This window comes from Bufo bufo, chromosome 5 (assembly GCF_905171765.1).
Source record: "Bufo bufo chromosome 5, aBufBuf1.1, whole genome shotgun sequence".
Classification (NCBI taxonomy): domain Eukaryota; kingdom Metazoa; phylum Chordata; class Amphibia; order Anura; family Bufonidae; genus Bufo; species Bufo bufo.
The window spans coordinates 51220223-51247746 of NC_053393.1; positions in this window are offsets into that span (position 1 = coordinate 51220223).

Genomic DNA, 27524 nt, shown 5'->3' on the forward strand with positions numbered 1-27524 from the left:
CCCAACCTAGCTCCGCCCACTCACTGTGTTAAATAACAAGGCGGTACTATGCCAAGAAAGGCGCGCCTCTGTGAGAAAGCTGTGCCGATTACGTCACTGATACACTGTCATGTGGCAGCCCACATGATCCAAACACATGACTGGGATGGGCAGGTATGTCGGCAGCACGGGCCTCTTTAAAAAGGGCCAGTCTGAATGCCGAACCTGTCCCTGCCGCAAGCAGGATGTATGGATGGGAGCTCCACACCATGGACATCCGCACATGGAACTGGCAAGCTAAGTACTAAAGACTACAGCGATTGATCACCACTGAGCCTTCATTCTTTATTTACGCTGGGTTCAGACACTGAGCGTACTGAAGGAGAAATGCTAGCACAGGCTTCCAGTATCCGTAGTTTCAGGTGCTGCACATCTCGTATCTTCACAGCATAGACGATTGCCTTCAGATGATACAAGATGTGCAGCACCTGAAACTACGGATACTGGAAGCCTGTGCTAGCATTTCTCCTGCGGTGTTGCTATCAGTGTGTGAAGAGTGGGAGAAAAGGGTTGCATTGACAATCCAACACAATGGGCAGCACATTGAACACATTTTATAAGTGGTCAGAAACTTGTAAATAACTCATGAAAGAATAAATTTACGTTAAAACCAAGCACACCATTGTTTTTCTTGTGAAATTCCCAATAAGTTTGATGTGTCACATGACCCTCTTCCTATTGAAAGAATTAAAGTTGGATTCAAAATGGCCAACTTCAAAATGGCCGCCATGGTCACCACCCATCTTAAAAAGTTTCCCCCCTCACATATACTAATGTGCCACAAACAGGAAGTTAATATCACCAAACATTCCCATTTTATTAAGGTGTATCCATATAAATGGCCCACCCTGTATATTAATGAACTTATAGTGATCCAAAAAGGTGGTCCCCTCCAATACCGCCAGACGCGTTTCGAGGTGTACTTCCTCTTCCTCAGTGGCCATGAATGGGACTGGAGTCCTTCCTACTTTTATATGCCTGGGTTCAGGACTTGTTAAAAAAATATGGAGTGGAATGCATGATGGATGACTTAACTGATTGTTGATATCCAATTTTTGTCTTAATCAATAGTAGAAAGTTATAAATATACATTGTAAACATCATAAATATCATAAAATATCTTAAAATATCATAAAATGTCATAATTGTCGCATGCGTTTTTTAATGCGTTTTTTTGATGCGGTTTATATATGGGAATGCGTTTTTTTTTCAGTATTTTATGCTACACATTCATAATTCAAGTCCTTCATTTTTACGTCTCATTTTCAGATTTTATTTGTCTATATTTACCTATGTTGTTAGTAATATTAGCAATTTTCATCTATATATAATATTCCTGTATAATATATATACTTTTTCTTATGTGGGTTATTCATACAGTTGCAAGAAAAAGTATATGAACCCTTTGGAATTATATTGATTTCTGCACAAATTGGTCATAAAATGTGATCTGATCTTCATCTAAGTCATAACAATATACAATCACAGTCTGCTTAAACTAATAATACACACATAATTAAATGTTACCATGTTTTATTTGAACACAACATGTAAACATTCACAGTGCAGGTGGAAAAAGTTTGTGAACCGCTAGACTAATGACATCTCCAAGAGCTAATTGGAGTGAGGTGTCAGCCAACTGGAGTCCAATCAATGAGATGAGATTGGAGGTGTTGGTTACAGCTGCCCTGCCCTATAAAAAACACACACCAGTTCTGGGTTTGCTTTTCACAAGAAGCATTGCCTGATGTGAATGATGCCTCACACAGAAGATCTCTCTGAAGACCTACAATTAAGAATTGTTGACTTGCATAAAGCTTGAAAGGGTTATAAAAGTATCTCCAAAAGCCTTGCTGTTTATAAGTCCACGGTAAGACAAATTGTCTATAAATGGATAAAGTTCAGCACTGCTGCTACTCTCCCTAGGAGTGGCTGTCCTGTAAAGATGACTGCAAGAGCACAGCGCAAACTGCTCAATGAGATGAAGAAGAATCCTAGAGTGTCAGCTAAAGATCTACAAAAGTCTCTGGCATATGCTAACATCCCTGTTAGAAAATCTACGATACGTAAAACACTAAACAAGAATGGATTTCATGGGAGGATACCACAGAGGAAGCCACTGCTGTCTAAAAAAAACATTGCTGCACGTTTACAGTTTGCACAAGAGCACCTGGATGTTCCACAGCAGTACTGGCAAAATATTCTGTGGACAGATGAAACCAAAGTTGAGTTGTTTGGAAGAAACACACAACACTTGTCACGGCTGTATGTGAGCAACAATAGTAATACACAGTACAGAGCTACTGACTGGACCCAGAACTAGGGAGGATAAAGGGTGACCCCTGTCCGACCCTCAACGCTCTCCCTATTCTGCTAAAGCACATGCCCGGATCCCAATGGCGGAACGAGGCATGCCCACGTGCCTAAGACTAATGACCACTGTAACCCCTACAATAGTGGAAGGGGCACGGCCACCAGTGCCCTACTCAGTATATGGAGGGAACCGTGGCCACCTCAGATCCAGTCAGAAATAAACAGGAACACAACAATGTCTGCACACTTAACTGGAGGTGTTGCAGCCGCAGAGAAGACGGATCCAAGGACAGGCTGGCAATATCCGGAGTGCTAGCTGCAGCAGAACACAGGTCCAGTGAACTGATAGCCACAAGTGAAGAAACTAAAGCAAGAGCTACAACTGAAGTGAGAACTATAATCCACATCCTATCATAGGAGGAGGGGTGATATAAAGAGAGGGAAATCAAACACATGAAGAACAGCTGTGGTGAAAGAAACCAAAAGTAAACAGAGTAGTGAGAACTCCTCCCAGCTCTAGTAGTGACATCATCACAGGGGTGGAGAAACAGAGCTGTGAGAACGTCCCAAAGCTCTGGTAGTGACAGTACCCCCCCCTCTACGGGTGGACTCCGGACACCCAGGACCCACCTTCTCAGGATGAGCCCTATGAAATGCCCTGATGAGGCGAGTGGCTTTAATGTCCGACACCGGAACCCACATCCTCTCCTCAGGACCATAACCCTTCCAATGAACGAGGTACTGAAGAGAACCGCGGACAATGCGAGAGTCCACAATTCTGGAAACCTCAAACTCCAGATTGCCATCAACCAAAATCGGAGGAGGAGGCAAAGAGGAGGGTACCGTGGGCTGGACATATGGTTTTAAGAGAGATCTGTGAAATACATTATGTATCTTCCAAACCCGTGGAAGATCAAGACGGAAGGCAACAGGATTGATGACTGACAAGATTTTATAAGGCCCAATAAACTTGGGACCCAATTTCCAGGAGGGAACCTTCAACTTAATGTTTCTAGTAGACAACCACACCAGATCACCCACATTCAGGTCCGGACCAGGCACACGTCTCTTATCAGCCACACGCCTATACCTCTCACTCATCTTTTTAAGATTACTCTGAATCTTTTGCCAAATGGTAGACAAAGACGAGGAAAATCTCTCCTCCTCAGGTAAACCAGAAAGAGCCCCTCCCGAGAATGTCCCAAACTGCGGATGGAACCCATATGCACCAAAGAATGGTGACTTATCAGAAGATTCCTGACGACGGTTGTTCAGAGCAAACTCAGCAAGAGGGAGAAATGAACACCAATCCTCCTGGTTCTCTGCCACAAAACAGCGCAAATATGTCTCCAGATTCTGATTGAGGCGCTCAGTCTGACCATTCGACTGCGGATGAAAAGCAGAAGAGAAGGACAGCCGAACCCCCAGGCGAGAACAGAAAGCCTTCCAGAACCTGGACACAAACTGCGTGCCTCTATCGGAAACAATATCAGAGGGAATGCCGTGCAATTTAACAATATGGTCGACAAAAGCTTGCGCCAACGTTTTAGCATTGGGTAAACCAGGGAAAGGTACGAAATGAGCCATCTTGCTAAAACGGTCCACCACCACCAGGATCACCGACTTCCCCGAGGAACGAGGAAGATCCGTGATAAAGTCCATGGACAGGTGTGTCCAAGGACGGGAAGGAATGGGTAACGGGAGAAGGGAACCTGAAGGCCGTGAACGAGGGACCTTAGCGCGAGCGCACGTCTCACAAGCAGCCACAAAACCCTCCACCGACTTACGAAGAGCCGGCCACCAAAATCTCCGAGCAATGAGATCTACCGTGGCTCTACTCCCGGGGTGACCAGCAAGAACCGTATCATGATGCTCCTTAAAGAGTTTGTGACGTAGCTCAGGAGGCACGAACAACTTCCCAGAAGGACAACGGGCAGGTGTCTCAGTCTGGGCAGCCTGGACCTCGGCCTCCAAATCGGAATATAGAGCAGAAACAACTACCCCCTCCGCCAAAATGGGACCCGGGTCCTCGGAGTTTCCTCCTCCCGGAAAACAGCGAGAGAGAGCATCAGCCTTCACATTTTTTATCCCAGGTCGGAATGTAACAACAAAATTGAATCTGGAGAAGAACAGAGACCATCTGGCCTGTCTCGGATTCATACGCCTGGCCGACTCCAAGTATGCCAGATTCTTATGGTCGGTAAAAACGGTGATAGGGTGCCTGGCCCCCTCCAACCAATGGCGCCATTCCTCGAAAGCCAACTTGATGGCCAACAACTCCCTATCTCCCACATCATAGTTTCTCTCTGCTGGGGAGAGTTTTTTTAGAGAAAAAGGCACAGGGTCACCACTTGGCAGGGGAAGGGCCCTGGGACAAAACCGCACCCACACCCACCTCGGAAGCATCCACCTCAACAATAAAAGGTAAGGAAACATCGGGATGCACCAAGACGGGAGCAGACGCAAAATTCTCTTTAATCTTAGAAAAGGCTGTAAGCGCCTCCTCCGACCAAGAGGAAAAATCCGCCCCCTTTTTTGTCATGTCAGTGAGGGGTTTGACAACAGAGGAATAATTCAAAATGAACTTTCTGTAATAGTTCGCAAAACCCAGAAAGCGCATCAATGCTTTCTGATTCTCAGGAAGCTCCCACTCAAGTACAGCACGGACCTTCTCGGGATCCATGCGAAAACCAGAAGCAGAGAGGAGAAAACCCAGAAATTGAATCTCCGATACCATAAAAAGACATTTCTCCAGCTTGGCGTACAATTTATTTTCCCGCAGAATCTGCAGAACCTGAAAAAGATGATCCTGATGGGTCTGAACATCAGGGGAAAAAATCAAAATATCATCAAGATACACCAATACAAATTTCCCCATTAAATGATAGAAAATACTATTAACAAAATGCTGAAAGACGGCCGGAGCATTCATCAGGCCGAAAGGCATAACGAGATTCTCGAAATGCCCGTCAGGGGTATTAAAGGCCGTTTTCCATTCATCCCCCTCTCTGACCCTGACCAGGTTGTACGCGCCTCTCAAATCCAATTTGGAAAACACCTTGGCCCCAACAATTTGATTGAAGAGGTCCGGGATCAGAGGAAGGGGATAGGGATCGCGAATCGTGATACGGTTCAGCTCCCTAAAATCTAGGCCACGTCTCAGAGAGCCATCTTTCTTTTTAACAAAAAAAAAACCTGCGGCCACAGGTGACTTTGAGGGACGAATATGCCCCTTATCGAGACTCTCGGAGATATAAGTTCGCATTGCGATTCTTTCCGGTTGTGAGAGATTGTAGAGGCGTGCTTTTGGCAGCTTGGCGCCGGGAATGAGGTTAATGGGACAGTCAAACTCCCGGTGAGGAGGTAGCTCCTGAACACCGCTCTCGGAAAACACGTCCGAGAAATCAGAGAGAAATGATGGCACCGTTTTAGTAGACACCTCTGCAAAAGTCGCTGTGAGACAATTCTCTCTACAAAAATCACTCCACTCATTTATTTGCCTTCCTTGCCAATCAATAGTGGGGTTATGTCTAGTGAGCCAGGGTAACCCCAAAACTAGAGGAGACGGCAATCCGTTAAGGACAAAACAAGATATATCCTCCACATGAGTGTCACCTACAGCTAGCCGGATATTGTGAACAATGCCCTTCAGAGATCTCTGTGAGAGTGGAGCAGAGTCAATAGCAAAAACAGGTATATCTTTATCTAAAGTGCAAACCCGAAAACCATGCATGGCTACAAATTGAGTGTCAATAAGATTGACGGCCGCTCCACTATCGACAAAAATCTCACAAGAAATGACTTTGCTCTCTAGCGCCACCCTGGCAGACAGGAGAAAACGGGAACTGCAGGTCAGAGGAAAAGCATCAAATCCTACATCAACTTTGCCCAAAGTAGCAGATGAAGCAGAACTTGATGATTCACCTTTTGAGATTTTTCTCTTATTATCGCTCTTAGTACGGTTCAAGAATCTCCTAGACGGACAAACATTTGCCAAATGACCTATGCCCCCACAACAAAAACACACCATACTCTGAGGACTAAATCCTCTTTTATCAGGGGCAAGTCGACCTAGCTGCATGGGCTCCTCCTCAGAGGGGAGCGAGACAGGATGAGGCCCCTGCACACTGAATGAGTCCGCACCACTGCCCCTAGACTGAAAATGGCTGGACAGAGAGGTCTCGTTTCTTTCTCTTAGACGCCTGTCAAGGCGTACCGCCAAGGACATGGCAGACTCTAAGGACGTTGGTCTCTCATGGAAAGCAAACGCATCTTTTAATCTCTCCGAGAGACCATGCCAGAACTGACTCCGGAGTGCAGCATCATTCCAACCCGAATCAGCTGCCCATCTCCGAAATTCAGAACAATAAAGCTCCGCAGACCGTTTGTTCTGGCATAAAACACGTAGGTTAGATTCGGCCAGAGCAACACGATCCGGGTCATCATAAATCTGCCCCAGGGCCACAAAAAATCCCTCCACGGATCGAAGGGAGGGATCCCCTGATGGCAGCGAAAAAGCCCAAGTCTGAGCATTACCCCTGAGCAGGGAAATGACAATCCTCACCCTCTGCTCCTGATTACCAGAAGAGTGAGGACACAAGCAAAAATGGAGTTTGCATGCCTCTCTGAAACGAACAAAATTCTCACTGCCCCCAGAGAACGTCTCCGGAAGTGAGACCTTTGGCTCGCAACAGACTCCATGAGCCGGAGCAGGGCCCAATGCTTGAAGCTGGGTCATAGATTGACGGAGATCCGCTACTTCCAAAGAAAGACCCTGCATGCGGTCAAACAGGTCAGAAAGCGGATCCATGTCAAAAAAGGACGGTTTTGGTGGATTATAATGTCACGGCTGTATGTGAGCAACAATAGTAATACACAGTACAGAGCTACTGACTGGACCCAGAACTAGGGAGGATAAAGGGTGACCCCTGTCCGACCCTCAACGCTCTCCCTATTCTGCTAAAGCACATGCCCGGATCCCAATGGCGGAACGAGGCATGCCCACGTGCCTAAGACTAATGACCACTGTAACCCCTACAATAGTGGAAGGGGCACGGCCACCAGTGCCCTACTCAGTATATGGAGGGAACCGTGGCCACCTCAGATCCAGTCAGAAATAAACAGGAACACAACAATGTCTGCACACTTAGCTGGAGGTGTTGCAGCCGCAGAGAAGACGGATCCAAGGACAGGCTGGCAATATCCGGAGTGCTAGCTGCAGCAGAACACAGGTCCAGTGAACTGATAGCCACAAGTGAAGAAACTAAAGCAAGAGCTACAACTGAAGTGAGAACTATAATCCACATCCTATCATAGGAGGAGGGGTGATATAAAGAGAGGGAAATCAAACACATGAAGAACAGCTGTGGTGAAAGAAACCAAAAGTAAACAGAGTAGTGAGAACTCCTCCCAGCTCTAGTAGTGACATCATCACAGGGGTGGAGAAACAGAGCTGTGAGAACGTCCCAAAGCTCTGGTAGTGACAACACTATGTGTGAAGAAAAAGAGGCACTGCACACCAACATCAAAACCTCATCCCAACTGTGAAGTATGGTGGTGGGGGAATCATGGTTTGGGGCTGCTTTGCTGCGTCAGGGCCTGGACGGATTGCGATCATCGAAAGATAAATGAATTCCCAAGTTTATCAAGACATTTTGCAGGAGAACTTAAGGCCATCTGTCCACCAGCTGAAGCTCAACAGAAGATGGGTATTGCAACAGGACAACGACCCAAAGCATAGAAGTGAACCAACAACAGAATGGCTTAAACAGAAGAAAATACGCCTTCTGGAGTGGCCCAGTCAGAGTCCTGACCTCAACTCGATTGAGATGCTGTGACATGACCTCAAAAAAGCGATTGACACCAGACATCCCAAGAATATTGCTGAACTGAAACAGTTCTGTAAAGAGGAATGGTCAAGAATTACTCCTGACCGTTGTGCACGTCTGATCTGCAACTACAGGAAACGTTTGGCTGAAGTTATTGCTGCCAAAAGAAGGTTCAACCAGTTATTAAATTTAAGCGTTCACATACTTTTTCCACCTGCACCGTGAATGTTTACATGGTGTGTTCAATAAAACATGGTAACATTTAATTCTTTGTGTGTTATTAGTTTAAGGAGACTGTGTTTGTCTATTATTGTGACTTAGATGAAGATCAGATCACATTTTATGACCAATTTGTGCAGAAATCCATATCATTCCAAAGGGTTCACATACTTTTTCTTGCAACTGTATGTATTGTTCATATGTATAGTTCAGGTGTAGTGTGTAGGGCCGTGGGTCTTACTCCGAGGGGAGATCGTGGTGCCGAGAAATCGGCCAGACTCACAATGTCCCATCAGTGCAAGGCCCACAACCCCCTTATAGAAAGCCAAAGATCTCGAAATCTGAGTTGAGGCCTCCAGGAATTAAGGTCTCAAAATCACAAATTCGTCTGGATTCCTGTCTGGACATTTTAGCAATATGATTTCCACCTCTCCACTGCACTTCTACTTTTTCAAAAGCTGTATAGATCAATCCACTTGGGTCTTTATTGTGGTATTGCTTAAAATGTAGGGATAATGCATGTTTATCATATCCCTTCTTGATGTTGGATATATGTTCTGATATTCTTTTTTTCAGAGTTCTTTTGGTTCTTCCCACATATTGTTTCTTACATGGGCATTCAATTATGTAAATTACATTTGTAGAATTGCAGGATAGGAATTCTCTTATTTCCCATGTATAGGTGTTATTGGTGGAACATACTTTCACAGTTTTTCTAGGGAATCCCACACCTGTAGGATTCTACAGGTGTGGCAGTTGCCAAAACTGTAGAATCACTACATTCCCTAGAAAAACTGTGAAAGTATGTTCCACCAATAACACCTATACATTTTTTGCACATTTTTACACTTTTTGCACTTTTGCACAATTATCCGTATATTAAGAGACATTGTTCCTTTATCATTTTTTATGCAACTTTTTATGCACTTATCTGTCAATGTGTGAACTGTATCATTGCTATAAATATCAACTACATTTCTGAAGTTTTTACCGTTAATACAGACATCTATTTACAATTCTTAATATTTTAAAGTAATAAATATTGTCTTATACTTTACTATTGGTTCCAGATGGTGAGTGTTTATATTGCTTTTACTTGTATCTATTTTTACATAATATTTATTAAAAGTTAAGTAATATTAAGGCTACCCAACCTATTGTTAATATAGTTTTTTATTGCCTCGGGTATGTTTTCCTATTGGATATTGACGATGTACAATTTGGTTGTGTGATTGTTTCCTGATCACTCACAGGTTACTCCTAGAGGTCTGTCCGATCGCCAGTGATCAGCTCTTAATGCCAGCAGTAACCATGTCTGACGGCATCTGCCCTGCAGTGACCACTGCAGAGGAAATGTATTACATGCCGCCAGGAAAATGATTGGCCGACCTTGTCAAACATGGGCGGCTTGAGTAGTGAGAGTCAATATTTGCATTTGATAATCCTCCTTAGTTTAATAGAGGGGAGAACAAAGCACGTGAGACATCTTTGAAAGGATAAAGAATGTAAAGGCCATATGCACACTATTACCTGCAGATTTTTATGTGAGTTATCGGTTGCATAAAACCAGGGACATAGCTATAGGTAGTGCAGAGATAGCAGTTGCTACTGGGCCCAGGCGCCTGAGGGGGCCCAAAGACCCTTGTGCTTCCCTGCCCCTGACCACAAAGTACTGAGGGGAGGGGGGCCCAATCTGAACTCTTGTACAAGGGCCCATGAGCCTTTAGCTATGCCCCTGCATAAAAACAGTACCAACTAAGTAAATGAGAAATTGACCTGCGGGGCAGTTTTTGTAATCCGCCTCATGTTAATTGATTGGGCAGATTTTCAGTGCAGATTTCACCCTTTACCATGCGAAGGGTGAGATCTGGGGCAAATATGGGTAAAGTCTGCAAAAAATCCACAATTAACAACTGCAGATTTTGGTGCGGAAAAGGTGCAACATGAAAATCTACTCATTTTTCATGTGAAGTTCTGAGCCAAGGGCACTGCTGAACATCTTCCAATTTCAAAGGGAAGTAAGCATGATGTGTCTTTCATCTGCTGCACTAATTTTATAACAAATTGAGTGGGGGATTTAGTCAGGATTAACAGTGTCCTTAATGCTGAGAAATACAGGCAGATACTTATCCATCATGGAATACCATCAGGGAGGCGTCTGCAGCAGGACGACAAACCCAAACTTACAGCCAATATCATTAAGATATTTACTTTAGCGTAAACAAGAACAAGTCCCGGACGTGATGATATGGCACCACCGAGCCCTTATCTCAATATCATCCGGGATTGTGTGGGATTACATGAAGAATTTGCACAAGCCTACATCCACAGAAGATCTGTAGTTAGTTCTAGGAACAACCTCCTGCCGAGTTCCTTCAATAAATGTGTGCAGTGAACCTAGAAGAACTGATGCTTTTTTGAAGGCAAAAAGTGGTCACAACAAATATTGATTGGATTTGGATTTTTCTTTTCTTTATTCCCCACATTTTGTTAATTGATAAAATAAACTATGAACACTTCTATTTATGCAGTATGAAGCTTTATCTAGAGAATAGTGTCTTCTAGAAGGTACTAAAAGGTATGAGGACGTGGGTGGAGAGGCCTCTAGAATGTGCCATGCTATTTCCACTATGCCAGCTCATGCTAAACAAAGCTTCACACACGTGGCCAAATATATACCATAAACCATCATCAGCTGAGGCACATGGTGACTTAGCTCTTCTGACTTGAGCGACATGTCCTAGAGACATACACGGTTATTTAAATTTTTTGGCCAGTGCGATGAATGGTCATAAAAGCCTTTAAACAACTCAGATGACTCCATATTCTACAACCACAAATAGTAATTTTACCAACTGTGAATGGGGGAAAGATATAGGTATTTTTAACCCACATTACCCCCATAAGAATACAAGCTGTCATGTTGCCCATGGGGTAACTCTAACCATGTGAAGAGTGATCAATCTGGGATACACAAGAGTGTGGGGAAAAACTGTCCATGGTGGATTATAGTAACTTGAACTATTGCAGAGGTTGTCCCACTATAAAGATTTATCCCCTATCCATAGGATGGTGGATAAATGTCTGATCGGTGGGGGGTCCAACCACTGTGGACTCAGTGTTCCCTCTTTGAATGGACCAGTAGACATGCAAGTGCTCAGCTGTCTCTGGCCGTCCCTGAGAGTTAAATGAAGCTTCAGCGCTCATGTGGTTCTGCCGTTCCATTCAGAAGGAGAACACTGGGTTCCTGTTCTTGTGATTAGCGGGGATCCAAATGCTGGGGACCCAGTGTCTTCTGATCAAAAGGAGCAGCAGACATGCAAGTGCTCGACCTGTATGTTTGCTGTGTATGCCAGGAAAGCTTTTGGGGTTATACGTCAAACTTATTCATAGTCTTTATTTACCTGATGAAGGCCACAGGAGTGTCCTTTTGGTCTCTATTGGGATGGTATACATTCGTATACTTCTTTATATATATATAGGAAAGTATAATAGTCTAAGGTTTATATGCAGCAGCATCCCGCAAAACCAAAAACGTATACCGTCATTACAATGGGAGTCACTAGATGACATATGCCAATGTATAGTATGTTGATACAATGACATAGGTTGGAGTCTTCTGTTGGTGGTCCTCTCGGCATCTGCGTCGGACAAAAGGGTTCAGATGTGATGTGAATAGAGCCTTAGATTATTTATAGTTTAAAGAAAAGTTGGTTTAGGAGAGACTTCAGTTGGCCAAAGACATTGGAGGAATGTTGACAGCTGCTGATGATTTTGGTGGGATTGACCAGCAGATGTGGTGGGGAAGAAGGATCAAGCATGTGGTATTTCAACATGTCCAATCCTTTTTTTTTCCCGCAGATGATAAGCCGCTGACAAAGGTGTCTGGAAGTGGCTTATTCCGCCATCCTTGTTGGGGCTGAGAGTGCATGTGTACGGGAATGGTCAGGAGGAACATCTGAAGTCCAAATGGGTGTTCTTCCGACATCTATCTATGGCCAGCTTTAATTTAATGTACAAATAAATGAAAGGTCCATATAGAGATCATACGTAGGCCTGTAACCATCACAACAAGCATCCTCTATCTCTACAGCAAAGAAGATTCATCCTCTTCATTGGAGAGGATTCTTTACTGTAAGAGCAGTGACACTATGGAGTCGTGCAGGCTGACCCATTAAATTTAATAGCAGTCTGGATTCCATCTTTACTAGATTTCTGGAGCTGAGCTGTTGGTCCAGGGATTTATCCTCTTTGTTATATTTAAAAATGAGGATCATTGGCTTCTGCCCTGTGGGGTTGTCTTGTCTTTTTCCTGAATTGACAATGCATTAGAATAGGTTGAACCAGATGCATTTGTTTCCCATCTTACCACCAGTTTTCGGATGTCGCTAATAACTATTTGCATGATAATTTCATATAGCTGCTGGATAACCAGGTCAGAATTGTTTGTTTCTGTTCTGCTGGAATAATGCAAACTACAGATATAGCTATCTTGTGAAGAGCCTCAGACCATCCTGGTAGGCTTCATCTCCAACGCTGACCTAGTTCGCATGTTATAAAGTGTCGTCAGCACAGATTCTTCCTGGCTTACTCCTTGCAGGCTCTATTTTTAAATTCTGAAACATGAATCTTTATAGGAACCCTGAGTGTCCTCGCACCTCCTGACACTGACTGATGGCACATTCCACTGCTTAAATTTGACATTTAAACCATCCCTCTAATTATTGGGAGCTGTCGACAAAAGATTTTGTAAATTTCCACTGATAGATTAAACTAGGATATCTACAGTTAATCAACTAAAAGGGTATTCGGGTTGTTACAGGTTATTTAATACAGTGCATTCAGAAAGTTTCAGACCAGGGTCAGACTGGAAACTTACAGTGGCCCTGGAAAACATACTGAAAGTGGCCCTGTTTTGTAGTCGGGTCCAAATTGATGGAAGGCAGGGCCAACAATACCATATTGTGGCACATTATACCACCCCAACAGAGTCAAGTACCACAGTCCATCACAAAATACTACCGCCAGCAGCACAAAATACATCCCCAAAAACTTCCACTGGCCAGCCATGAAGAGGGCTCAGGTGGCCCCCTGGGCATTGGCCCACCGGGAAATTTCCCTTTACGGTCCATGGCCAATCCGCCCCTGCTTCATACTCTCTCACTTTTTTCACATTTTGTTATCTTGGGGTCTTGTGCTAGAATAAAAAAATAAAATAATCAATTTTTTCCCCCATTATTTTGCACTCAATACGCCATAAAGAGGACGTGAAAACAGAATTTTGAAATAAATAAATAAATAATTTTAAAAAAAATTATTAAAAAGGAAAAAATAAAAATTTTCATGGATATAAGTATTTAGCCCTTTGCTATGACACTTGATAATTTAGGTCTGGGGGCCTTCCATTTCTCTTGATCATCTTTGAGATCTTCGAGATGTTTCAGTGGCATGCAATAGTTTGGGCACCCTAGGTAACAATTACTGTTACTGTGAATAGTTATACAAATTGAAGATAAAATCATCTTCAAAAACCATAAAGTTAAAAATGAAACAAACTTTTCAACATTGTAAGCAATATCAGTGTATTATTTTGGTCTCGTACAATTTTAGAGTGAAAAAAAGGAAAGGAGTACCTTGCAAAAGTATAGGAACCTAATGAGATTTGAGCACATAACTTTGACCGAGGTCTCAGACCTTAAATAGTCGGTTAGGGGTAAAGACTTGTCCTCAATCATCGTTAGAAAAAGTCAGGTGATGTTAATTTCAAAGCTTTATAAATACCCAGACTCCTCTAACTTTTTACAAAAACAGCAGCCATGGGTTCTTCTAAGCAGCTACCTATTACTCTGAAAATAAAAATGGTTGAGGCCCACAAAGCAGGAGAAAGCTATAAAAAGATGGCAGAGTGTTTTCAGGTTGCCATTTCCTCAGTTCAAAATGTAATTACAAAATGGCAGTTAATAGGAACAGTGGAGGTCAAGAGAAGGTCTGGAAGACCAAATAAATTAGAACCCCCGCTTGACTACAAAAGAACTTCAGGAAGATTTAGCAGACTCTAGAGTTGTGGTACAATGTTCTACTGTTAAGCAACAACTGCACAAATATGGCCTTCATGGAAGAGTCATCAGAAGAAAAACTTTACATCTGTCTGATGCATTTTGGAAACAAGTCCTGTGGACCGATAAGTTTAAAATAGAAGTCTTTGGCCACAATGAGCAAAGGTATGTTTGGAGAAAAACGGCACAGAATTTCATGAAAAGAACTCCTCTCCAACCATTAAACATGGAGGTAGATCAATCATGGTTTGAGGTTGTGTTGCAGCCAATGGCACAGTGAATATTTTGTGGGAAGAGGGAAGAATGGATTCAATGAAATTCCAGCAAATTTTGGAAGCAAACATACCACCAACTGTAAAAAAAAAGCTGAAGTTGAAAAAGGATGTCTTTTACAATGGATAATGTTAAACACACCTCAAAATCAATAGACTACCTTAAAAGGCGCTAGCTGAAGGTTTTACCATGGCCCTCATAGAAACATAGAAACATAGAATGTGTCGGCAGATAAGAACCATTTGGCCCATCTAGTCTGCCCAATATACTGAATACTATGGATAGCCCCCGGCCCTATCTTATATGAAGGATAGCCTTATGCCTATCCCATGCATGCTTAAACCCCTTCACTGTATTTGCAGCTACCACTTCTGCAGGAAGGCTATTCCATGCATCCACTACTCTCTCAGTAAAGTAATACTTCCTTATATTACTTTTAAACCTTTGCCCCTCTAATTTAAAACTGTGTCCTCTTGTGGTAGTTTTTCTTCTTTTAAATATGCTCTCTTCCTTTACCGAGTTGATTCCCTTTATGTATTTAAAAGTTTCTATCATATCCCCTCTGTCTCTTCTTTCTTCCAAGCTATACATATTAAGGTCCTTTAACCTTTCCTGGTAAGTTTTATCCTGCAATCCATGTACTAGTTTAGTAGCTCTTCTCTGAACTCTCTCTAGAGTATCTATATCCTTCTGGAGATATGGCCTCCATCACTGCGCACAATACTCCAAGTGAGGTCTCACCAGTGTTCTGTACAGCGGCATAAGCACTTCACTCTTTCTACTGCTTATACCTCTCCCTATACATCCAAGCATTCTGCTGGCATTTCGTGCTGCTCTATTACATTGTCTTCCCACCTTTAAGTCTTCTGAAATAATTACTCCTAAATCCCTTTCCTCAGATACTGAGGTCAGGACTGTGTCAAATATTCTATATTCTGCCCTTGGGTTTTTACGCCCCAGGTGCATTATCTTGCACTTATCCACATTAAATTTCAGTTTCCAGAGTTCTGACCATTCTTCTAGTTTTCCTAAATCCTTTTCCATTTGGCGTTTCCCTCCAGGAACATCAACCCTGTTACATATCTTTGTGTCATCAGCAAAAAGACAAACCTTACCAGCGAGGCCTTTTGCAATATCACTTATGAAGATATTAAACAAAATCGGTCCCAGTACAGATCCCTGTGGAACCCCACTGGTAACATTACCTTGTTTTGAATGTTCTCCATTGACTACAACCCTCTGTTGTCTGTCACTCAGCCACTGCCTAATCCACTCAACAATATGGGAGTCCATGCTCAATGACTGCAGTTTATTGATAAGTCTTCTATGTGGGACAGTGTCAAAAGCCTTACTAAAATCTAGATATGCGATGTCTACTGCACCTCCACCGTCTATTATTTTATTCACCCTCACAGTTCTCTGATCTGAACATCATTGAAAATCTATGGATAAACTTTAAAAGAGCAGTGCATGCAATACAGCTCAGGAAACTTCAAGAACAGGAAGACTTTTGCAGAACGGAAAGAAAGGAAAGACTCTTGGCTGGCTACAAAAAGTGTTTACAAGCTGTGATACTTGCCAATGAGGGTGCTACTAGGTACTAACCATTAAAAAGGAACCATGCAGGGTGCCCAAAGTTTTGCTTCAGGCCCTTTTCCTTTTTTGTTACTTTGAAAATGTAAAAATAGTTTTTGCTTAAAATACAAAGGGAACGTATCATCTTTAACTTTTTGCCTTTTGGGGATCATTTAATCTTCAACTGGCTTAACTGTTCACAGTAACACTAATTATAGTTAGGGGTGCCCAAACTTTGCATGCCATGGTAGATCTTGACTGGAGTCCATCTGTGGTTAATTCATTTGATTGGACATGATTTGGAGAGACACAGCCCTGTCTATATAAGATTGTACAGCTGCCAATGCATATTAGAGCTGTAGGTTTGCTGGACCGAGGAAGTCCAAGAGGAACGGACAAAATGAAGGGCGCAGGACCACAACCAATGGTCAGAAATGTTTTGGGGTGCATGACCCTTTTATCAAGTCTGGGGGCAGGCGTGTCCTCCTCTGACAATCCTTCACTATGGAGCCTCCTGGGCTGTAATTTCTAACACATTCCAAGGCAAAAAAAAAATCGGACGATTGGTTGTGGTCCTGCGCCCTTCATTTTGTCCATTCCTCTTGGACTTCCTCGGTCCAGCAAACCTACAGCTCTCACACTCACCCGATTGGCGGTTTGGCCCCGACCAAAGGGTGTTTGGACAAGACCGGCGGCACCAACCAATCACCATTACTGTTCATCCTTCATTGTAGTTGCACCCAATTAGGTGCAACTTTGAAAGGTGAGCATATTACCTCCCCTAGGCAAGGGAAAACAGTACTTTACTTATTTACCCTATGAGCGCCTTCTCTTTTTTGTCTAAAAACAATACATATTAGAGCAAAAACCAAGCCATGAGGAGGAAAGAACTACCTTTAGAGTTTTGTGGATGCACAGTTCTGGAGAAGGTACAAAAAAAATTCTGCTGCACTCCAAGTCCCCAAGAGCACAGTGGCCTCCATAATTCTTAAATTGAAGACTTTTGGAAAAACCAGGACTCCTCCTAGAGCTGGGCATCCCACCAAACTAAGGCTACTTGCGGTAGCCTTTTCCAGCAGGCTGTTCGGGCGGGGGAACAGCCTGCTGGATCAGTACTACCGCAAGTCCACCGTGCTGGCGGAAGTCCGCTCCGGCCCCATTCACTATAATAGGGGTGGGCCGGAGGTCCGGCCGCAGTATGGCCTTAATAGAACTACAACATGCTGCAGTTTTGGTCTGGCCGCCTCTTGGCATGTTTGCTGTGCTGCAGCCGAACCCCTGGCCTGCCCCCATTATAGTGAATGGGGCCAGAGCGGACTTCAGCCAGCACGGTGGACTTGTGGTAGCACGGATCCGGCAGGCTGTTCCCCCGCCTGAACAGCCTGCCAGAAAAGTCTACCCCAAGTGGGAAAGTAGCCAAAGTAATCAGGGGAGAAGGACCTTGCTAAGAGAGGTGACCGAGAACCCACTGGCCACTCTGGCTGAGCTCCAAAGATTCTGTGTGCAGAATCTTCCAGATGGTCAACCATCAGTGCTGGACTCCACCAATCTGGGCTATATGGCAGAGTGGCCAGAAAGAAGCCTCTCCTCTGTAAAAGACTATATAAGCTGCATGGAATTTGGAAAAGCACCTAAAGGACTCAGACTGTGAGAAACAAGATTCTCTGGTCAGATGAATCTAAGATTAAACTTTTGGCATCAAAATGGCATCAGTATTGTATCTGGAGAAAACCAAGCACTGCCCAATACCCTCCCTACAGTTAAGCATTGTGGTGGCAGCATCAAGCTGAGGGGGTGTTTTTCAGGGGCTGGAACGTGGAGACTGGTTAGTTAGGGAAAGCTCAATGGAGCAAAGTACAGAGATATTCTAAATGAAAACCTGATCCAGAGTGCTTTGGACCTCAGACTGGGCCGAAAGTTCACCTTCCAACAAGACAATGACCCTAGGCACACAGCCAAGAAAACAAAGGAGTGGCTTAGGCACAACTCTGTGAATGTTTTTGAGTGGCCCAGCTAGAGCCCTGACTTGAACCCAATTGAACATCTCTAGAGAGACCTGAAAATGGCTGTCCACTGACGGTCACCATCCAACCTAACAGGACTCGATAGAATCTGCAGAGTAGAATGGCGGAAAGTCCAGGTGTGTAAACCTTGTGGCATCATACCCAAGAAGACTGGAGGCTGTAATCGTGGCCAAAGATGCTTCAACTAAGTCTTGAGTAAAGGGTCTGAATACTTATGTCAATGCAAGATTTTAGTTTTTCCTTTCCAATAAATTAGCGAAGATTTCTAACATTCTGTTTCATTTTGTCATTATAGGGCCCTGAATGCAGAAGGGGGAAGGGGGGGAACTTGAGTTTTTTTTATTTTATTTTAGCATAAGACTGTAACAAAACAAAATGGGAAAAAAGTGAAAGGGTCTGAATGCTTTCTGAATGCACTGTAACTATTAGATCGGCGGGGGTCTTACCTCTGAGAATGAGAACAAGGACTCCGTAGTCCTCGGTTCCCCCTGAAATAAACAGTATGGCTGGTCAGACATGCAAGCTGTTGCTCTATTAATCTCTATGGGAGTTCTGGAAATAGACAAGCGCTACCCAATTGTCTCAGAACTGGCCCAGAGATAAATGGAGTGGCAGTGTGCATGCCTGACCTGCCACTCCATTGAGTTTGGGGAGCTCTGAGAGCTAGGTCCCTGTTCTTGTGATCAGTGGGGGTCCTAGCGGTATGGCTCCTACTTATCTAATAGTTATAACTTGTAACAATCGGAACACCCCTTTATCTCGCTACCTCCACTTTACATAAAACCTCTGAGAACCCTACTGATTCTGAGAATAAAGGGGATGCAGCACATATTCATTACTGCGGACCCTTCACTCTTTTTTCCCTGCACAGCATCAGTGCAGCTTTCATGGGGTGGTGAAAGGACCTGAAGTGTATCTAGAATGCAGTGATTTGCACTTGTATGTAAAACCCCAACATATTGGATGGTGAGAGTGGGGATGGCAGACTTTCCTAATATCACATTATGTGCCGTTTGTGTGTATAAGCTGCAGTACAATGACATTGACGAGTTGATGTTGGCTTGGAAACAAAGATGAAATGAATGCACAGTATATTTAGGACAATGTAAGATTATGGGAAGGAATCTTGAGGTCTAATGGTTTTAACATGATAATTTACAATGCTCCATATGTAGATGTGACTCTACGGGTGGCTTCCAGAAATAGCACAGAAGAACAGCTGCAAAATTAGGTGAAGTTTTCCCCATCTATGAGTCCAGAAGGGAAGATTCTTCTGCCTTTCAGGAATGGGGTCTGCATTCTGCAAACATCATTCCACATATGCTTTGATACATTGCCAATATTAGATTATCATAGCCGGGGCTTTATATGGCAGTGTCAGGAATACACCATTACTAAGCTCCTCTGTGGTCTTTGGAATTTGGGAAAGGAAACTGAAAGCCATGTTGCAGCGACCCGGCCGCAGGGGCTATATGAGTGAGTTGGTGGGCTGATGGGGGTAGTAGTTGTTTAGTCACTATTCTGTAGCGCTCCCTGGGCCGGCGTGCAGTGAAGAGAAGAACAGCACCAGTTCCTTCGGGGCACACTCTGTTGTCTAGGGACTCCCGCCAGATGGTGGCTGAGGTGCCCTTGATGGAATGGTTTAAGGTGCCGTAGAGGCAGGGTCCCTGGTGTTCGTGACGCCAGCACCCTTAGGTGCAAAGGAAGCATGAGTAGTCAATGGTTGTGAACAACAGAACTTTTACTTGATCAATTGTCTCAGGGTAGTCAGTACAGTTCATCTGTATAGCAAAAGTAATAATCCAAATATTGGCTCAGCTGTAATCCTTGTAACAGGCTTGGCAAATGTAGCTTGCAGAGTTTCCTCTCTAACCGGTGGGAGAGATTCCTTCTTATTTCTGTCTACACTATGTCCACACTCTAGAAGCCAGGTACTGGATATAATAACTTCTTACTTGTAATTAGCAATCCACAGAGCGATCTCCCTAACGGCAGGCAAAATCCTCTGCTCTATTATTTGTACAGGAGGCTTTCCTAAACTCTGGTCCACAATGTCCATAGAGGCATGTGGTAATAGACATCTTTGTGCCTAGTCTTCTCCCGGTCACTGGTGCTGTGGAGTCCATAAGCTAATGCTGCTTCTACCTCCACTAGACTTACTCTATATCCATAAGAAACTCTGGTCCGTGCTAGGTAGCTGTGAGGAATTTGTCCATACTCCCTCGACTTGGCCATAGCTAAGGGGCTAAAGTGGCAGCTATGTACATACTGGGCTTGTGCTGTTCCAAACCTTCACCATCTTCTTCCCTTCTCACGGCTAACTTCCTTCCTTCTCTCCCTGCCTTGGCACACCTAACAATAAAGGTAGTGACACTAACAGCCTGTTATGAGGAATTACAGCAATATACAGAAATACATTAGATAATACTAAAGTTATACAGGGCCCCACAACCATCACTGAGTGGGACACTGCAATGTTCATTCCTGGAGATACTGCACATAGCTGTCTGGGACATGATGTGCATTGTGAGGGCATTCATCTCCATATTAAAACCAGACAATTTATAGTACTGAAGTCATCTTAATGAGGTTGTGACATCAGTGGTGAAACATTTTCTACATAGAAGCACCTGGTATTCTGTAAAAAGTAATAGAATATGATTTCAGCCCATTCTTACATGAGGGGGTCAAACCTTAGAGACAGAAGTTTTTCGTCCCTGAGTGGTCTACATGGCTCCTCACTCTAGGATGGAGAAGAAATCAGGTGGACACAGTTGGAAAACAAACTGTAAGAACTGTAATTGACTCACATGGGGCAACAAGCCTGGTGGTTACAGCCTCTCGGTTATGGCACAGGCTTAGATGGAGACAAATGGTTAATTAGGTATACTCTTTGGTGACGAATTGGGTATATTGGGGGAGATTTATCATTTTCCTTGCACCATGATAGTGTCTTTAACCCCTTCAGGACCCTGCCATTTTTCACCTTAAGGACCATTTTTTGCAAATCTGACATGTGTCACTTTATGTGGTGATAATTTTAAAACGCTTTTACTTATCAAGGCCATTCTGAGATTGTTTTCTCGTCACATATTATACTTCATGACAGTAATAAATTTTAGTCAAAATATTTCATTTTTATTTATAAAAAAATACCAAATTTAACAAACATTTGGAAAAATTTTCAATTTTCAAAATTTCTATTTCTCTACTTTTAAAACAGATAGCGATACCTCCTAAAATAGTTATTAATTTACATTTCCCATATGTCTACTTCATGTTTGGATCATTTTGTAAGTGACATTTTCTTTTTTTGGGACGTTAGAAGGCTTAGAAGTTTAGAAGCAAATCTTGAAATTTTTCAGAACATTTCCAAAACACACTTTTTAAGGACAAGTCACTTTATGAGGCTTACATAATAGAAACCACCCAAAAATGACCCCATTCTAGAAACTAACCCTCAAGGTATTCAAAACTGATTTTACAAACTTTTTTAATCCTTTAGGTGTCCCATAAGAATTAAATGAAAATGTAGATGAAATTTCAGAATTTCACTTTTTTGGCAGATTTTCCATTTTAATCCATTTTTTTCCGCTAACAAAGCAAGGGTTAACAGCCAAACAAAACTCCATATTTATTACCCTGATTCTGTAGTTTACAGAAACACCCTATATGTGGTCATAAACTGCTGTACGGGCACACGGCAGGCCGCAGAAGGAAAGTAATGCCATATGGTTTTTGGAAGGCAGATTTCACTGGGATAATTTGAAGTTGACATGTCACATTTGAAGACCCCCTGACAGTGGCGTATTACCGGGGAAGCAGGGGAAGCAACTGCTTCGGGGCCCGGGCTGCCAAGGGGGCCAGGCGACCCGGTAGCGTGTGTGACAGTTTATTTTCAAGTTAGTTAAATATCGATTCTTGTCTTAATGTTCAGGGCCCCTTCACAGCAGCAGCTGACCAGGCCCCCTCGCTAATGCGATCTAATCTTACAGTCTCCTAAAGTCTCCTGATGTGTCTGGGATTCGAACCCTTCAATGTCTGAGTGTATCAGAGGCAAAGCATTTACCCTCACAGCCATAAAGGCTGCATTACAACTGATTGAAAAAATATGAGACTTCTACTGTTATAGCTGGCTAAGTGTACATCTATACACATGACAGCTGCCCCAACACACTCAGCTCTGCTATATCTCTATATATGAGCAGCTGTCATGTGTATAGATGTACACTTAGCCAGCTATAACAGTAGAAGTCTCATATTTTTTCAGTCAGCAGCAAGGCATCTCTTATGGTCGTGTGGTTAGGTGCTTTGCCTCTGATACAGAAGGTTTGTTGGTTCGAATCCCAGCAGAAACTTTTCTGAAATACAAGCACTGACATATATGGACATACAGGGTGGGACACAATACAGGGCGGGACACAGGAAGAGGCTGCATCGCATCGCTGACATGGAGGTAAGTAGAAGTGTTTATTATTTTTTTTAATACCCGACTGTTACTGCCATGTGGGGAGCGGGGGGCACTTGATACTGGCACATGGGGGGAGGGGGGTTGGCACCTGATACTGGCACCTGGGGGGGTTGGCACCTGATACTGGCACATGGGGGGGGAGAGGCACCTGATACTGGCACATGGGTGGGGGAGAGGGGTTGGCACCTGATACTGGAACCTGGGGGGGGGAGGGGGGTTGGCACCTGATACTGGCACATGGGGGGGAGAGAGGCACCTGATACTGGCACATGGGGGGGGAGAGAGGCACCTGATACTGGCACCTGGGGGGGGGAGAGGCACCTGATACTGGCACATGGGGGGGAGGGGTTGGCACCTGATACTGGCACATGGGGGGGAGGGAAAGAGGCACTTGATACTGGCACTTTTTTTGTGGGGGGGGAGATAGCACTTGATACTGGCCCATGGGTGGGTTTGGCACTATGATACTGGCACATGGGGGGAGAGAGGCACTTGATACTGGCACTTTTTTGGGGGGGGAGATGGCACTATGATACTGGGACATGGAGGGGAAGAGAGAGGCACTTGATACTGGCACATGGGGGGGTTTGGCACTATGATACTGGCACATGGGGGGTGGGAAGGAGAGAGGCACTTGATACTGGCATGTGGGGGGGGGGGGTTGGCACTTGATACTGGCATATGGGTGGGTTTGGCACTATGATACTGGCACATGGGGGGGAGAGAGGCACTTGATACTGGCACTTTTTTTTGGGGGGGGGGAGATGGCACTTTGATACTGGGACATGGGGGGAAGAGAGAGGCACTTGATACTGGCACATGGCGGGGTTTGGCACTATGATACTGGCACATGGGGGTGGGAAGGAGAGAGGCACTTGATACTGGCACATTGGGGGGGGGTGGCACTATGATACTGGGACATGTGGGGGGGGGGAGGAGAGAGGCACTTGATACTGGCACATGATGTGGGGGCATCTATGGGGACACTTACTGGCACATTATTGGGGGGCATTATGGGGGACACTAGGCCGGCAGCCTATCAGAGGCCGGACACTGAGGGGCATCTACTGGGGCACTATATATGGGGCATTTTATACTGGTACATTATGGGGGGCACTAGCAGGAAGGAGGGAGAGGAGCACTATGGGGGAATTTACTGGGGGCACTATATAGGGGTATTTTATACTGGGACATTATGGGGGCACAATGGGGACATTAGCTCAACTGGGGGAATTACAATGGGGTATTTTTGCACTGTCACATTATAAGGAGAATTATTACTACTTGGGGGGGGCATTATAGTGGGCTTTATTACTCCCGCATGGTATGACCCCCTAGTAGCAGCACCAGCCTCTCCCTGCTCTGCTGTCCCTCTGCCCCTTCTCCAAATCCTTATTATGAAATCTTTCTCATTAGGATAAAACACAACATCAGCTCCGCCAAGCCCCCGGCCAAGTGTGGAAGTGGCGTCCGAGATCCCCAAGGGTCAAGTAACTGTAAGTTTTCATATGAAATATCTTTATGTTGTACACATATAGCCTACACTGTGCCACACAATATACAGTATACCGCTACACTGTGCCAAAGGAGTGGGGTTTACACAGGAGGAGGGAGGTGCGAAGCGCGCTGGGGGGGACCTTACAAATATTTGCTGTGGGGCCCAGTCACTTCTAGTTACGCCCCTGCCCCCTGATGCACTCCTAGAGTAGAAACTCCAAAAAAGTGATGCCATTTTGGAAAATACACCCCTCAAGGTATTCAAAACTGATTTTACAAACTTTCTTAACCCTTTAGGTGTTCCACAAGAATTAAAGGAAAATATAAATGAAATTTCAGAATTTTACTTTTTGGCAGATTTTACATTTTAATAAATTTTTTTCAGTAACAAAGCAAGGGTTAACAGCCAAATAAAAATCAATATTTATTGCCCTGTTTATCCCATATGTGGTCATAAACTGGGATAATTTTAGGTTGCCATGTCACATTTGAAAACCCCCTGATGCACTCCTAGAGTAGAAACCCACAAAAAAGAATTTATTTTAGAAACTACGGGATAAGGTGGCAGTTTTATTGGTACAATTTTAGGGTACATAGGATTTTTGGTTGCTCTATATTAAATTTTTTGTGAGGCAAGGTAACAAAATATGAAACTGTTTTTATTTTTTGTTATTTACAATGTTCATCTGACAGGTTAGATCATGTGATATTTTTATAGAGCAGGTTGTTACGGACGCGACAATACCAAATATGACAACTTTTTTTGGTTGTTTGTTTCAGTTTTACATAATAAAGCATTTTTAAAAAAAATTTTTTTAGTGTTTCCATACCCTGAAAGCCATAGTTGTTTTTTATTTTTTGGGCGACTGTCTTATGCAGGGGCTCATTTTTTTTTTTATGAGATGACAGTTTGATTGGTACTATTTTAGGGTGCATATGACTTTTTGATCGCTTGGTATTACATTTTTTGTGATGTAAGGTGACAAAAAATGGCTTTTTTGACACGCTTTTTATTTTTTATGGTGTTCACCTGAGGGGTTAGATCATGGGATATTTTTATACAGCAGGTTCTTAGGGACGCGGCGATACCTAATATGTATACTTTTGTTAAATTTATTTAAGTTTTACACAATAACAGCATTTTTGAAACAAAAAAAATCATGTTTTGGTGTCTCCATATTCTGAGAGCCATAGTTTTTTTTTTATTTTTTGGGCGAGTGTCCTAGGTAGAGTCTCATTTTTTGCGGGATGAGATGATGGTTTGATTGGTATGAGTTTGGGGTGCGTATGTCTTTTTGATCGCTTGGTATTACACTTTTTGTGATGTAAGGTGACAAAAAATGGCTTTTTTTTACACAGTATTTTTTTATTTTTACGGTGTTCACCTGAGGGGTTATGTCATGTGATATTTTTATAGAGCAGGTCGTTACAGACGTGGCAATACCTAATATGTATACTTTTTTTTTATTTATTCAAGTTTCACACAATGAAATCATTTTTTAATCAAAAAAAATCATGTTTTAGTGTCTCCATAGTCTGAGCCATAGTTTTTTTTATTTTTTAGGTGATTGTCTTAGGTAGGGGCTCATTTTTTGTGGTATGAGATGACGGTTAGATTGGTACTATTTTGGGGGGCATACGCCTTTTGTTCGCTTGGTGTTGCATTTTTAGTGATGTAAGGTGACAAAATAAAAGTTTTTTTAGCACAGTTTTTATTTTTTATTTTTTGACGGTGCTCACCTGAGGGGTTAGATCATGTGATATTTTTATAGAGCCGGTCGATACGTATGCGGCGATACCTAGTATGTCTACTTTTCTTTTTTTCTCTATTTTTTACAATTTTTCTTACTTTATTTTGGGAAAAGGACGCTTTTTTTTTTTTTTTTACTTGAAACTTAAATTTTTTTTTTGTAAAACTTTATTTTATTTTTTTTTCACTTTATTTTTTGTCCCACTCTGGGACTTCAACTTTTGGGGGTCTGATCCCCTTTACAATACTTCTGTATTGTCATGCATTGGCTGTAAGTGTATTACACACTGTAATACACTTACAGCCTTCCTGCCTGGGAGATCCAGGGGGCTGGATCTCACAGGCTGTCACGGAAGGCAGCCTTCCCTGCCATTGGGTCCCCGTCACAGCAGCATGGGGACCCAATGGCACCCCGCACCCGCAGGATCCCGCATGTGCCACGGCCAGCGCTGACCGCGGCAGTGCGAGGGTTAATGCGCCGGCATCGGTGTTGTCACCGATGCCGGCGCATACAGCAGGCTATCAGTGACTGCCAGACCCCTGCCGCTGATCGGGCGGGCACAGCTCCTGTACCTGCGCGATCAGCCCGCTGTACATGTACGGCGCTGGTCCTTAAGTCACGGCCACCAGCGCCATACATGTACAGCGCGGGTCCTTAAGGGGTTAAAAAGTTGCAAGTTGTGTGTATGTGACTGTAGGAATACAAGTTTTTAAGAAAAAAAATGCAAGGGTGAGAAAAAAGGTGTGGCCAGCACCAGAGACAGATTTATCTTCATTTACATCAGTTTTTCCGGTACGCTGGGTGTAATTCTCATTATCTGCTCTTTTTCTGTATACTGTACATGGACACTGCACAGTACCACTTCTCCTGTCTTGTATAGTAAGTGTAATCCTCAGTATCTGCTCTTATTCTGTATATATATATATATATACACTGCACAGTAACACTTCTCCTGTCCTGTATACTGTGTGTAATTCTCAGTATCTGCTCTTATTCTGTATATATATATATACACTGCACAGTACCACTTCTCCTGTCCTGTATACTGGGTGTAATTCTCAGTATCTGCTCTTCTTCTGTACATATGGACTCTTTTAATTTGTAAATAAATAAATAACAAAAGGCCATAAGAATATCTATACACAGAAACGAAACACATGACTAAACCCATCCCGACCAGTCCACCACCCCACTAGAACCTACAATACTATTCACACTTAAAACACTTTCGTAACCCCATACTATACATATTTACATATTTGCATCTTACTGGTAACTACATAAATCCATAAAATAAAATATATACACAATATACATAAACTATATACAAACTATATACTAACTATATACACAAACTATATACAAATTATATACAACTTATAGATCTAAATCTTACTAACCCACCACCAGTCCACAGCAAATATGCAAACTGATAACCCCCAAAGTTCCAAGGGGATAATTATGATACCCTATCTAGA